This window comes from Scylla paramamosain, chromosome 41 (assembly GCF_035594125.1).
Source record: "Scylla paramamosain isolate STU-SP2022 chromosome 41, ASM3559412v1, whole genome shotgun sequence".
Taxonomy (NCBI): Eukaryota; Metazoa; Arthropoda; class Malacostraca; order Decapoda; family Portunidae; genus Scylla; species Scylla paramamosain.
Window position 1 is genome coordinate 8971967 of NC_087191.1, and position 10000 is coordinate 8981966.

A 10000-nucleotide genomic window follows, 5' to 3' on the forward strand; every position below is an offset into this window, starting at 1 on the left:
GTGCGTGTAGGCGGGCGTGGGTAAACAGGACTCGTGTGTGTGTGCGTGTGTGTGGGTAGTGGATTGTGGGTAGTGAACTGCAAAAGTAGATGGATGCTGCGAGAGAGAGAGAGAGAGAGAGAGAGAGAGAGAGAGAGAGAGAGAGAGAGAGAGAGAGAGAGAGAGAGAGAGAGAGAGAGAGAGCGTAGGAGTGGATGTGGGTATGGATGTGAAAGAAATACGACCATTGGATTAGTAGTGTGTGTGTGTGTGTGTGTGTGTGTGTGTGTGTGTGTGTGTGTGTGTGTGTGTGTGTGTGTGTGTGTGTGTATGTGTGTAATAGACGACTAAAACATGAATACAACAACAACAACAACAACAACAACAACAACAACAAATAAATAAATAAATAAATAAAGATATAAAAAACAAAAATGGACAGAACAAAATGGATAAACAAACAAACAAACAAACAAAACAAACAAACAAACAAACAAAAACAAGGAAAATAAGAATACAGAAAAATTAACACAAGATTGATACAAAACAAACAAACAAACAAACAAACAAACAAACAAACAAACAAATGGATACAGAAGTGGATGCGTGTGGGTGTGGATGGGGGTGTGTGGGCGTGTATGGGCGTGCCTCTATACCCTGCGGACGTGGGGTGGAGCAGGGACGCCCATCAATCACAGTGGATGGGCGTAAGTGCCTCCCTGCGGTCTCCATATAAGTGTGTCCCTCTCGCCCAATCACGTGCCGTCTAGCCTGATGACGTCACTACTCCAAACCAATGAAAAGACCTGCATGTCGATGACGCAACAGTGACGTTACAATTCTGGGCCAATGACAGGCTTGGAACTTCTATGACGCAATGGTGACGTCACAATTTCAGCCAATCGTGAATAAGGATGTGAAGTTTAAATTGAGGGAATAAAATTACGTTTACTTTTATTTTTTCTATTTTTGAACATGGAATAAAAAAATTGAATAAAAAACTACAGAAAGAGATGAAAAAATACTGGAAAAAATCATATAAAGACACGAAAACTTAAAAGAAAACCTGAGGAAATAAAAAAAATATTCTCATTTTTTATTTCTCAACGCAGAAGAGAAAAAAATAAAAAAAATAAAAAAATAAAACAAAAAATACTGGTAGAGATTAAACACTTCAAGAAAAATCTGAAAAGGTGGATTTTTAAAAAATTTTAGTTTCCTTTTATTTTTTCTTTCCATTTAATTTTATTCTGAGGCAGTGACATTTAAAGTGACGTAACTGTGACGCAGAGTGACTTTACGAAACCCACGAGTGCTTGCGGCGGAACAGAGAGAGAGAGAGAGAGAGAGAGAGAGAGAGAGAGAGAGAGAGAGAGAGAGAGAGAGAGAGAGAGTCAGTCACGTGATGATGGAATGCGGGTGGTACTTGTGATTCATATTGGTTAAAGTAGTAGTAGTAGTAGTAGTAGTAGTAGTAGTAGTAGTAGTAGTAGTAGTAGTAGTTGTGGTAGTAGTGGTGGTGGTGGTGATAATAATAGTAATAGCAGTGGTAATGGTAATAGTAGTGATAGTTGTAGTGATACAGTAGTAGTAGTAGTAGCAGTAGTAGTAGTAGTAGTAATGGCAGCAGCAGCAGCAGCAGCAGCAGCAGCAGCAGCAAAGAAAACGAAAGAAAGAAGGAAAGAAAAAAAAAGAATAAGGAAGTGTTAGGAAGAAGGAAAATAAACAAACACACAATGCTAGGAAGAATGTGGACGTGGGAAGAGGAGGAGGAAGAAGAGGAGGAGGAAGAAGAGGAGGAGGAAGAAGAGTAGGAGGAAGAAGAGTAGGAGGAAGAAGAGTAGATAATAAAAAAAATAAAAAGAAAGAATGGGTAGAAATGTAGTGTGTGTAGGAAGAGGAGGAAGAAGAAGAAGAAGAGGAGGAGGAGGAGGGGGAGGAGGAGGAGGTGAAGGAGGAAGAGGAGGGCCAAAGATTGAATTATTCCCTTGCAGTCATTCATTAAATATTCTCCTTATAAATAAATAAAAAAAAGTATATAGAGTAGTAGTGATGATAATAGTGATAAAGAAAATAATGAAGTCCAATGAATGAAGTGAACGAGTGAATAAGTGAATAAAGATGCAAATACTAAGAAAAAAAAGATGAAAATGAATCTTATGAATGAATAACTGAATCAATAAAGAAAAGAAATGTGGAAATATTAAAAAAAAGTATAAGGAAAATTATCTGAAGGAGAAAAAATGTAAATAAGAAAATATTTACGTCAAAGAAATATATGATGAATATGGAAAGATGTATTGAGAAACGAATAAATAGGAAAAAAAAGGAAAAAAAAACGTGATGAAAAAAGGACAAAAAAAAAACTTTAAACGAATAACAAAAAAAAAAAACCTAACAAAAAAAGGGAAAATATACATTAAGAAACGAATAAAAGCAGGAAAACAAAAAAAAATAGATAACGAGGGAAAAAAGCGAAAACAAACATAAAAATCGAAAAAAATGAAGAAAAAAAACAATTAAAAACAAATAAAAATATAAAAAAACAAGAAATATAAAACTAGAAAAAGAAAAAAAAAACATACATTAATAAACGAATGAAAAATAGGAAAACATGAATATACAAGTACAGAATATACTGCGAAAAGGGCGAAGGAAAAAAAAATAGAGGGTCAATTTCCTAACACTCCCCTTGAGGCACCGCGCTGGTCACGTCAAGTCAGCTGACACACCCACTTCCACTGCTGCGTTGCCCCATCACTCTCATCTCCTGCTAAGAGTTCGTCAGGCATTGTGCTCCAGGTTTGCAGAATCCCCAAAAAACACTCTTGAAAACCCAACAACTTCCACCACAGCGCTAAACTATTATTAGAATCACGAAAACTCTTCAATAATCCCAATAACTTCCACTACACCCTGTTAAACTATCACTGGAACCACGAAAACGTTTGAAAATCTTAATAAGTCCCACAAGAGCCTTATAAATAATCATAAATAAAACATCCTTGAAAACCCCCAATAACTTCCAATATAGGCAATTAAATTATCACTAGAATCATGAAAACACCCTTGAAAACCATAGTAACTTCCACTAGAGCCAGTCAAAAGAGAGGCCTAAGGGGGAAGAAACTGTTAAGTGCATAGGTGGAACACAGTGACTCAACATTGCATTATTTAACATACGATAATAACCCCTTTTATTTCTGCAAGGGTCTGGCGTGTCTCCTCATCCTGTCCTTATCATCTTCCTGCCATTTTTACTTGTCACTTCTTTTGTTTTTTTGTCAGTTCTTGTCTATCATCTTCTCTCTTCTTCCTTTGTCGATTCTTTTCATGTTTTTTTTCTTTTTTTTTTCCATATCGTCTCTGTTTTTATTCATCTTTCTTTTATTTCTTTTTTTATCGTTGTTTTCCCTTCGTACTGTGTTTATTTCCTTCCCATTCCCTCGTTCACATATTCTTTATCAAGCTTTTCCTTCCTTTCTTTTTAACTTTTTTCTTTCTTTCTTTCTTCTTTTTCACCTCTATCTTTTATCTTTCCTCGTCCATAATTATTCACTAACCTTTTCCTTCCCCAATTCCTTCTTTCACCTATCCTTTTATAAATCTTTTCCTTCCTTTCTTTCACGTTTCACCTCTTCTCCGTTTCCTTCATCTCCATCTTTATCACTCTTCTATCATTCCTTCACCTTTCTTTCTCACTTCCCATTTTCATCTTCCATTTCTGTACTTCATTATTAATATTTTCCTCTCTTTCTTTCACTTTTTGTTTTACCTCTTCTCTTTCCCCCTCTGTCCCTTTCTCTCCTTTCCTTCCTTTCCCTAAACGTCTCCTCTTCTCCCTCCCTTTCATCACCTTTCATCATCATTCTTCCCTTCTTTCCCTTTCCTTTCTTCATTATTTCCACACCTTGAGGATATTTCAGCGGGAAAATAAAGAAAATACCGCAAAAAGGAAAAGGAAGTGTCTTTATGTCCGTGTGTGTGTGTGTGTGTGTGTGTGTGTGTGTGTTTACATAAGTCGCCTCTACCTGTGATTTTACGGGGATGTCACAGGAAGTGGTTAATTAATGAAAGAGTTTACCTGTCTCGTGCCGGAAACTGTTGTTGTTGTTGTTGTTGTTGTTGTTGTTGTTGTTGTTGTTGCTATTGTTTTTGCTGTGATGGTAGTAGTAGTAGTAGTAGTAGTAGTAGTAGTAGTAGTAGTAGTAGTAGTAGTAGTAGTAGTAGTAGCAGTAGTAGTAGTAGAACAAGAACAAGAACAAGAACAAAAACACAAGAACAAGAGAGAGAGAGAGAGAGAGAGAGAGAGAGAGAGAGAGAGGAGAGAGAGGAGAGAGATGAGAGAGATGAGGAGAGAGAGATTCTCGAATGTAAATAGAAAACCAAGATTTTCTTTGCCTATTATCGTCATTATTATTATTATTATTATTATTATTATTATTATTACTATTGTTATTATTAATATCATCATCATCATCATCATCTTATAATTATCATCATTATACTTTCCCTTCTTCTCCATTTATAGAAAAACAATGCCGCACTTCCTCCTCCTCCTTCTCCTCTTTCTTCTTCTTCTTCCTCCTTCTCTTCCTCTTCTTGCTCCTCCTCCTCCATTTTTTCTTCTTCCTTGTATTTTTGTTCTCTTCTTGCGTATTAGATGACTAATTATCCTACCATATGTGTGTGTGTGCGTATGTACGTATCTATGTATGTATGTATGTATGTATGTATGTATGTATGTACGTAGCTGTATCCACGTGTGTTTGTATTTATATACACTCGCATGTCTGTGTGTCTGTATGTCTCAGTGCTTTCCTCTTTCTCCCAACCCAGGCATTATAGTGAAAGCCATGACGTCACTTCCCTTTCATGACGTCACGGGTCTAGAGCCAATCAGACGTCGAGGAGAGGTGTGAGTGATGACGTCATGAGGTGGGCGGGCTCCCAAGCTGCGTCACTAGTGGTTAACCGCAGAGAGAGAGAGAGAGAGAGAGAGAGAGAGAGAGAGGAGAGAGAGAGAGAGAGAGAGAGAGAGATGAGAGAGAGAGAGAAGAGAGAGTAGGTGTGGATAAGTGTACGGATGCTGAGCTGGTAGTAACAGCTAGTAGTAGTAGTAGTAGTAGTAGTAGTAGTAGTAGTAGTAGTATTAGTAGTAGTCAACAGTAGTAGTAGCAGTAGTAGTACGTAGACGTAGTAGTAGTAGTAGTAGTAGTAGTAGTAGTAGTAGTAACAGTAGTAGTAGCAGTAGCTGTAGTAGCAGTCGAGAAGGACAGCAATAAAGGGAGAAAAAAAAACAGAAATAAGAAAGAAAGAATTTTTAGAGGAGAGAGAGGAGAGAGGAGGGAGGAGAGAGAGAGAGAGAGGAGAAGAGAGAGAGAGCGAGAGCGAGAGAGAGAGAGATTAGGCGTAAGATCACTCAAGGTTACTTAGCTGACAGATTTATATGAATGGTTACTGAGAATGTGTGTGTGTGTGTGTGTGTGTGTGTGTGTGTGTGTGTGGTGTGTGTGTGACGCCCATGTTACTCACAACTATTCGCGAGATAACAAACGAACTGACAGACAAACACAGACAGACAGACGTAGACAGACAGACAGACAGACAGACAGACAGACAGACAGACAGAGCAACTGACAGAAAATATTTGCACTTTGAAATATATGTAAAAAACAGTTCTCTCTCTCTCTCTCTCTCTCTCTCTCTCTCTCTCTCTCTCTCTCTCTCTCTCTCTCTCTCTCTCTCTCTCATATTTTTATGTTTTCTATTATTATTATTATTATTATTATTATTATTATTATTATTATTATTATTATTATTATTACTACTACTACTATTACTACTACTACTACTACTACTACTACCACTACTACTACTACTACTACTAGCATTACCACTACAACCGCCACCACCACCACCACCACCACTTCACTACTACTACTACTTCACTACTACTACTACTACTACTACTACTACTACTACCACTACTACTACTATTACCACTACTATTACTTCAGTTTCCTTTCCCACGCATGCTATTCTTTCCTGTTCACTCGTTTTTCCTTTGCTTTTTCTTTCCTTTTGCTTCTCCCTATTATTCTTTCACATGTACCCCCCTCCTTCTTTCTTTCCTTCCTTCCTTCCTTCCTTCCTTTACCCCCCTCCTTCTTTCCTTCCTTCCTTCCTTCCTTTATTTTATTTCCTATATTTATTCTTTCCCTTTATTTTTCTTCGTTTTTTTTATTTCTCACTCTTCTAGATGGGGTGAATCTCTCTCTCTCTCTCCTCTCTCTCTCTCTCTCTCTCTCTCTCTCTCTCTCTCTCTTACCAAGAACTCTCCCATACACTTCCTTAGGTCTATCTCTTTTCTATTTCCGGTTATAGGCTGTTGACCTTTGACCCTCTCTCTCTCTCTCTCTCTCTCTCTCTCTCTCTCTCTCCTCTCTCTCTCCTCTCTCTCTCTCTCTCTCTCTCCTCTCTCTCTCTCTCTCTCTCTCTCTCTCTCCTGATGTCTATTGCAGGAATTTCAGTTTATCTCTAGGCAGAATTTGAGGTCAGTTTTATCTTAGTCATAATGTACTCTCTCTCTCTCTCTCTCTCTCTCTCTCTCTCTCTCTCTCTCTCTCTCTCTCTCTCTGATCGTCCTCCCTTCATAATTTACTTCTTTATCTTATTTTTTCTCTTACACTCTTTCCTTATCTCTTTTTCTTCCTTTTATATTTCTTGTCTCCTTCTCTTCTTATTTTTTTTTCTTTCTCTCTCCTAAATATCCTTTATTGGTGTTATCCACCCCTTCCTTCTTCGTCCTCAACATCCTGTTCCTTCTCTCTCTCTCTCTCTCTCTCTCTCTCTCTCTCTCTCTCTCTCTCTCTCTCTCTCTCTCTATGGGTCAGTAAGGTTTAATATTGTTTGTTTTTTCTTTGTCTTCATTTTGTGTTCCTCCTCCTCCTTTATTACCGTTTCCTGCTCCTCCTCCTCCTCCTCCTCCTCCTCTTCCTTCTCCTATTCTTAATGTTCCTCTTCTTCCTCCTCCTCTATTACTATCTCCTCTTCCTCCTCCTTTTTTAGAACATCCACCTCCTCTTCCTCTTCTTCCTCCACCTCCTTCTCCTCCTCCTCCTCCTCCCCCTCATTTTGCGACCACCAGGACACCGCACACCCGCATTATCTTCCTCCTCCTCGTCCTCCTCCTTCTCCTCCTCCTCCTCCTCCTCTACCTCCTCCTCCTACAAGGGCCTCTCTGATTGGTCCATTTCCGCGAACTGTGACGCAAAGACTAGTGACGTCACGAATCCTGGCAACCAATCACGTGACGCGTAGGGGAGTCACGGAAGGGGGATGACGTGACGGGAGGGTGAGGGGGGTGATGGGAGGGTGAGAGTTGAGGGGAAGGGATGGGGGGAGGGGAGAGGTGTGTCTGTTTGTCATTTCTCTCTACTGTAGCTTGTGTGTGTGTGTGTGTGTGTGTGTGTGTGTTTAGTGGTCATTTTTTTTTCGCTTTTTTGTTTTGCATTTTTTTTTATTATTGTGAGTTTTATTGTTTATTTGTTTGTTTACTTTCTTGTCTACTTGTTTATTTGTTGTCTGTTTGTTATTGTGCCTCCTTTGTTTTTTTTTCTCTCCCTTCTTTCTTTAATTATTCACTGGTGTTATTGTTTGTTTGTTGTGTCCTTGCTTGCGTTGTTTACTTCCCATTGAGTGGCAAACAAATACATTGCGGGAAAAAATGACCTCTCCTTTACCTTAATTTCCATTACTGACACTTATTTCTCTATTGTTTTCCCTTTATTTGATTGGCTGAGAAATTGTAACACGAATAAAGTTTTGGAATAAGTGACATTTATTTTTCCTTTTCCTTTTCATCTTTAAGCAGTCTTTCGTGCATTTTCTCTTTTCCTGTATTTTTCTCTTTTGTTTTCCTTTTTCTCTTTGTTTTGTTATTTAATCTTTTCTCTTTTTGTTCTGTCCTCTTTTCTTTTTTCTCTTTCTCTTTCTGGTCCTTTTTTTTCCTTTTCCTGTTCTTTTTCTCTTTTCCTGTTCTTTTTCTCTTTTCCTGTTCTACTTTCTCTTTCTCAGTCCTATTTTCTCGTTCTCCGTTCTTTTCTCTTTTCTTAATTAGTCCATTTCTCATTTATTCATTCATTTATTTACTTGCATAGGTGTGTGGCGTGTTTCTCTACCTGCAGTTATTAGGATTTACGTATTAATAGTTTGTTATGTATATTTGCTTGTTATTTATGTTCTTAGTTAAAATCAAGATACCCTTTATTTGTCAACCCTTCTTTACATTTGTTAATCACTTATTGTCTTCATGTATGAGAGATCTGGCCAAGGACAACAACAACAAAAAAAAGACTGAGATGCACTTATTTACATTTATATCCTAATTAATTACTTATATTCTTATCATTTAACATATATTCTTCCTCATTACTTACATTCTCAAATATAAGTGACCGTCTCGTTAAGTGCCCTCCCGCCTCGCACAGCTGCCCGTGTCCTTACTTTCACGACTGTCTTCCGCCGCCCGGCACTGATCACACATTGCCTCACGCGCCTCCTTACGTCAACACAAACAAACAAACAAACACATTCATGCATACCTTCCTGCATACATACATACAGACAGACAGACAGACAGACATATCCACCTATCTATCTACCAACATGCTTTCATAAATGTATACCTTCCTGCATACATACATACATACACACATACATATTGTAGATACATACATTTTTTTATTTATGTATGAAGGGCACCAGAAATTTAGAGAAAAGACCCACTATTTTTTTTTTTGTGCAAGACATACATACATACATACATACATACATATATACATACATACTATAGTTTTTATTTTTCATGCATGTGTTTATTTCTTTATATCCTTATACAAATCTATACTAATACACTAAATACTTGTAAACATTCTTCCTTTACCTGAATTAAAATACATACATAGATACACACATACATACATACATTTTCTATCAATATCATACACTTCTTTACTGATAATATGTTACAAGACTACACACACACACACACACAGACACACACACACACACACACACACACATCCTCATTCACACTCACTAATTACGTCGTGAATAATACAAAACCACCCATTCATTCTACAGGGTGGTGGGGCAGGTGAACAAATTACAGGTGAAACTTAACATCATCATAATTAGTACAGGTAAAGAAGTGATGTGATTTAAAATTTCTTATATTACAGGGAAGGAAATAAAAGAAATCCGTAATATTAAAAAAAAAAAAATGAATGAAAGAAGGAATCACAAACTTAATGGATTTGTAAAAGAGGGAAAGAAAATTAGCGTCACGTACAAGTAGATACAGGTAAAGAATTATACAAAACGGGATGAATTATACAAAAGGGGAGAAATGATACGAAACGGGATAAAAGAAGGAATCACAGACATAAGGGAGATGTTAGAGAGGGAAAGAAAATTAGCGTCACGTACAGGTAAGAAATTATACAAAGCTATCACAAAAAAAGAAAATAAATAAATAAAAAAAAAAACAAGAATTCTTAAACGTCACAACACAACGAGAACACAACAGAGAGAAAAGAAAGAAACACACCGAAGACAAAAACACCAAACAAACAAACAAACACAAACAAACAAGCAGGTTAGCATTCCAGAAGCGTCACAGGTGAAACAACACGGACTAAAAAAAAAAAAAAAAATGAAGACGAGTAAGAACACACACACATACACACACACACACAAAAAAAAATCCTCTTAGCCCAGTATACCCACCAAATTTAGCCACAGGGGGAAGGGCCACGGAGACGCAACCGGAAACTGACGTGGTGGCCGAGACAGGGAAATGGGGAGGGGGGGGAGGAGGGGGCATGAGTGACGAGACAGAGTAAAACGGAGTAATGAAATAGTGACATCTGGCAACTGTACCCAGGCACATATAAGGCAGGGGTTAGCGGGTTAGAGCATCAGTCCCTCAGTGAAAGAGGTGCAAGAAGGAGCTCCC

The 10000-nt window shown here is 37.9% G+C and overlaps 1 protein-coding gene across 2 annotated transcripts in view; it reads left to right on the forward strand.

Moving 5' to 3' along the window:
- Nucleotides 1-9948: 9948 nt before the first annotated feature.
- The window catches only part of LOC135092932 (spermidine/spermine N(1)-acetyltransferase-like protein 1), an 8063-nt gene continuing 8011 nt past the window's right edge, over nt 9949-10000 (forward strand). Inside the window, exon 1 of one of the 2 annotated variants that reach the window (XM_063991735.1) lies at nt 9949-10000. This exon is cut by the window's right edge and continues 127 nt beyond it. The gene's annotated coding sequence lies outside the window, so the exon portion shown is untranslated. The other variant, XM_063991736.1, reaches the window with a different exon arrangement.